The sequence below is a fragment of the Balaenoptera ricei genome, chromosome 14 (assembly GCF_028023285.1).
Source record: "Balaenoptera ricei isolate mBalRic1 chromosome 14, mBalRic1.hap2, whole genome shotgun sequence".
NCBI classification, from domain to species: Eukaryota; Metazoa; Chordata; class Mammalia; order Artiodactyla; family Balaenopteridae; genus Balaenoptera; species Balaenoptera ricei.
Window position 1 is genome coordinate 74,218,356 of NC_082652.1, and position 5,805 is coordinate 74,224,160.

Sequence of the window (5,805 nt, forward strand, 5' to 3'; positions counted from 1 at the left end):
TTTTAGAGGTCACCTCAGGCCGCTTACTGGAAAAAGCTCATTAACAATTCAAAAAATATTTATGAAATATTCAAATGATAATATTTAGATATATTAGGTCAAATAAATATGTTGTTTAAATTAATTTCACTGTTTTTAAAAAATGTTTTAAAAAATGTGGTTACTAAAAAATCTAAGATTATGTATGTGGCTTGGATTATATCTCTACTGAACAATGGTGACCCAGAGTAACACTTTTTGTGCATAAATTTTCTCTTCAATAAAATAAAGGAAATAATTTCTATAGCATATCCCTTTTATATTGCCTCAATATAAAGGTATTTGAAAAGGCTGGAAACAAATTTGCATTCATTTATTCATTCATCAAAATATGTGATGTATTTACTATGTCCCAGACATAAAACTAGACATTCCTGAATAATTCCCAGTCCTTGCCTTTGCCAGCTTATGGAGAGAGAGACTTAAAGGGTGATTTGTTTGGTAGGCATACAAAACTACTTAAACCCGAGAAAATTTCATGGGAAATGCTCTTGCAGCGTAATTCTCACAATGATGTGTCAATAATGTAATAAATTACGTCTCTAAAAAAAGTAAAACCAGCACCAAAAATATCTGAAAATTCACCTTAGGAAGATCTTTGTTTAACATGTTTTCATGAACCAAGACGCGTTTCAGTTCTGATTTTTTTTCCCCACTTACAAGCTGTGTGACCTTGATAAGCCCCTGAACCCTATGGGAATCATAATCTCCTCCCCTATAAACTGGATTTACCTCATGAGATTGCTCTGAGGATCAAACAAGATAATATGTGTGAAAAACTAATATAAATATGAAGGATAATTATAGTTATTATTAGAAACAATTATGACCATTAGGTTAAAATGAAGGTTCTGAGAAAAGAGCAGTTTGGGGACCCACAAAATAAATTTTGTCTTATATAGATTCTTTTTTTTTTTTTTTTTGGCTGCGTTGGGTCTTTGTTGCTGCACGCGGGCTTTCTCTCGTTGCCGCAAGTGGGGTCTACTCTTCGTTGCGGTGCGCGGGCTTCTCATTGTGGTGGCTTCTCTTGTTGCGGAGCACAGGCTCTAGGCACATGGGCTTCAGTAGTTGCAGCACGCGGGCTCAGTGGTTGTGGCACGTGGGCTCTAGGGCGTGGGGGCTTCAGTAGTTGTGGCGCACAGGCTTAGTTGCTCCACGGCATGTGAGATCTTCCTGGACCAGAGATCGAACCCGTGTCCCCTGCATTGGCAGGTGGATTCTTAACCACTGCGCCACCAGGGAAGTCCATGTAGAGACTACAAGAAGCCAAATAAAGAAGCATAAAGATGCAAAGCATAATACATGATATTAAGATCTAACCCTTCATATGCTTCTAAATCATTAGAAAAAATTGCCTTCAAGAATGAATTGAATTCCTTTGCTGTGCAGAAGCTTTTAAATTTCATTAGGTCCCATTTGTTTATTTTTATTTTTATTTCCATTGCTCTCGGAGGTGGGTCAAAAAGGATCTTGCTGTGATTTTTGTCATAGAGTGTTCTGCTTATGTTTTCCTCTAAGAGTTTTATAGTGTCTGGCCTTACATTTAGGTCTTTAATCCATTTTGAGTTTATTTTTGTGTATGGTGTTAGGGAGTGTTCTAATTTCATTCTTTTACATGTAGCTGTCCAGTTTTCCCAGCACCACTTACTGAAGAAGCTGTTTTTTCTCCATTGTATATTCTTGCCTCCTTTATCAAAAATAAGGTGACCATATGTGCATGGGTTTACCTCTGGACTTTCTATCCTGTTCCATTGATCTATATTTCTGTTTTTGTGCCAGTACCATACTGTCTTGATTACTGTAGCTTTGTAGTATAGTCTGAAGTCAGGGAGCCTGATTCCTACAGCTCCTTTTTTTTCCCTCAGGACTGCTTTGACCTTATTTTTGATAAAGGAGGCAAGCATATACAGTGGAGAAAAGACAGCCTCTTCAATAAGTGGTGCTGGGAAAATTGGACAGATACATGTAAAAGTATGAAATTAGAACACTCCCTGACACCATACACAAAAATAAACTCAAAATGGATTAAAGACCTAAGTGTAAGGCCAGACACTATCCAACTCTTAGAGGAAAACATAGGCAGAACACTCTATGACATAAATCACAGCAAGATCCTTTTTGAACCAGCTCCTAGAGAAATGGAAATAAAAACACAAATAAAGAAATGGGACCTAATGAAACTTAAAAGCTTTTGCACAGCCAAGGAAACCATGAACAAGACCAAAAGACAACCCTCAGAATGGGAGAAAATATTTGCAAATGAAGCAACTGACAAAGGATTAATCTCCAAGATTTACAAGCAGCTCATGCAGCTCAATAACAAAAAAACAAACAACCCAATCCAAAAATGGGCAGAAGACCTAAATAGACATTTCTTCAAAGAAGATATACAGATTGCCAACAAACACAGGAAAGAATGCTCAACATCATTAATCTTAGCGAAATGCAAATCAAAACTACAACGAGATATCATCTCACACCAGTCAGAATGGCCATCATCAAAATATCTACAAAAAATAAATGCTGGAGAAGGTGTGGAGAAAAGGAAACCCTTTTGCATTGTTGTTGGGAATGTAAATTGATACAGCCACTATGGAGAACAGTATGGAGGTTCCTTAAAAAACTAAAAATAGAACTACCATACGACCCAGCAATCCCACTACTGGGCATATACCCTGAGAAAACCATAATTCAAAAAGAGTCATGTACCACAATGTTCATTGCAGCTCTATTTACAATAGCCAGGACATGGAAGCAACCTAAGTGTCCATCATCGGATGAATGGATAAAGAAGATGTGGCACATATATACAATGGAATATTACTCAGCCATAAAAAGAAATGAAATGGAGGTATTTGTAATGAGGTGGATGGAGTTAGAGTCTGTCATACAGAGTGAAGTAAGTCAGAAAGAGAAAAACAAATACAGTATGCTAACACATATATATGGAATCTAAGGGAAAAAAAAAAAAAAAAAAGGTCATGAAGAACCTAGTGGCAAGATGGGAATAAAGACACAGACCTACTAAAGAATGGACTTGAGGATATGGGGAGGGGGAGGGGTGAGATGTGACAGGGTGAGAGAGTGGCATAGACATATATACACTACCAAATGTAAAATAGATAGCTAGTGGGAAGCAACCACATAGCACAGGGAGATCAGCTCTGTGCTTTGTGACCACCTAGAGGGGTGGGATAGGGAGGGTGGGAGGGAGGGAGACGCAAGAGGGAAGAGATATGGGAACATATGTATATGTATAACTGATTCACTTTGTTATAAAGCAGAAACTAACACACCATTGTGAAGCAATTATACTCCAATAAAGATGTTTAAAAAAAAAAAAAGACTGCTTTGGCTATTCGGGGTGTTTTGTGTTTCCACACAAACTGTGAAATTTTTTGTTCTAGTTCTGTGAAAAATGCCAGTGGTAGTTTGATAGGGATTGCATTGAACCTGTAGGTTGCTTTGGGTATTACAGTCATTTTCACAATGTTGAATCTTCCAATCCAAGAACATGGTATATCTCTCGACCTGTTTGTATCATCTTTAATTTCTTTCATCAGTGTCTTATAATTTTCTGCGTACAGGTCTTTTGTCTCCCTAGGTAGGTTTATTCCTACATATTCTATTCTTTCTGTTGCAGTGGTAAGTGGGAGTGTTTTCTTAATTTCACTTTCAGATTTTTCATCATTGGTGTATAGGAATGCAAGAGATTTCTGTGCATTAATTTTGTATCCTGCAACTTTACCAAATTCATTGATTAGCTCTAGTAGTTTTCTGGTAGCATCTTTAGGATTCTCTGTGTATAGTATCATGTCATCTGCAAACAGTGACAGCTTTACTTCTTGTTTTCTGATTTGGATTCCTTTTATTTCTTTTTCTTCTCTGATTGCTGTGGCTAAAACTTCCAAAACTATGTTGAATAATAGTGGTGAGAGTGGGCAACCTTGTCTTGTTCCTGAACTTAGTGGAAATGGTTTCAGTTTTTCCCATTGAGAACGATGTTGGCTGTGGGTTTGTCATATATGGCCTTTATTATGTTGAGGTAAGTTCCCTCTATGCCTAGTTTCTGGAGGGTTTTTATCATAAATGGGTTTTGAATGTTGTCAAAAGCTTTCTCTGCATCTATTGAGATGATCATATGGTTTTTCTCCTTCAATTTGTTAATATGGTGTATCACATTGACTGATTTGCATATATTGAAGAATCCTTGCATTCCTGGTATAAATCCCACTTGATCATGGTGTATGATCCTTTTAATGTGCTGTTGGATTCTGTTTGCTAGTATTTTGTTGAGGATTTTTGCATCTATGTTCATCAGTGATATTGGCCTATAGTTTTCTTTCTTTGTGACATCTTTGTCTGGTTTTGGTATCAGGGTGATGGTGCCCTCATAGAATGAGTTTGGGAGTGTTCCTCCCTCTGCTATATTTTGGAATAGTTTGAGAAGGGTAGGTGTTAGCTCTTCTCTAAATGTTTGATAGAATTCGCCTGTGAAGCCATCTGATCCTGGGCTTTTGTTTGTTGGAAGATTTTTAATCACAGTTTCAATTACAGTGCTCGTAATTGGTCTGTTCATATTTTCTGTTTCTTCCTGGTTCAGTCTCAGAAGGTTGTGTATTTCTAAGGAGTTGTCCATTTCTTCCAGGTTGTTCATTTTATTGGCATATAGTTGCTTGTAGTAATCTCTCATGATCCTTTGTACTTCTGCATTGTCAGTTGTTACTTCTCCTTTTTCATTTCTAATTCTACTGATTTGAGTCTTCTCCTTTGTTTTTCTTCTTGAGTCTGGCTAATGGTTTATCAATTTTGTTTATCTTCTCAAAGAACCAGCTTTTAGTTTTATTGATCTTTGCTATTGTTTCCTTCATTTCTTTTTCATTATTTCTGATCTGATCTTTATGATTACTTTCCTTCTGCTAACTTTGGGGATTTTTGGTCTTCTTTCTCTAATTGCTTTAGGTGTAAAGTTAGGTTGTTTATTTGAGATGTTTCTTGTTTCTTACGGTAGGATTGTATTGCTATAAACTTCCCTCTTAGAACTGCTTTTGTTGCATCCCATAGGTTTTGGGTCGTCGTGTTTTCATTGTCATTTGTTTCTAGGTATTTTTTGATTTCCTCTTTGATTTCTTCAGTGATCTCTTGGTTATGAAGTAGTATATTGTTTAGGCTCCATGTGGTTTTATTTTTTACAGATTTTTTCCTGTAATTGATATCTAGTCTCAAAGCGCTGTGGTCGGAAAAGATACTTGATACAACTTCAATTTTCTTAAATTTACCAAGGCTTGATTTGTGACCCAAGATATGATCTGTCCTGGAGAATGTTCCATGAGCACTTGACAAGCAAGTGTATTCTGTTGTTTTTGGGTGGAATGTCCTATAAATGTCTATTAAGTCCATCTTGCTTAATGTATCACTTAAAGCTTGTGTTTCCTTATTTATTTTCATTTTGGATGATCTGTCCATTGGTGAAAGTGGGATGTTAAAGTCCCCTACTGTGATTGTGCTACTGTTGATATCCCCTTTTATGGCTGTTAGTATTTGCCTTATGTATTGGGGTGCTCCTATGTTGGGTGCATAAAGATTTACAATTGTTATATCTTCTTGGATTGATCCCTTGATCATTATGTAGTGTCCTTCTTTGTCTCTTGTAATAGTCTTCGTTTTAAAGTCTATTTTGTCTGATATGAGAATTGCTACTCCAGCTTTCTTTTGATTTCCATTTGCATGGAATATCTTTTTCCATCCCCTCACTTTCAGTCTGTA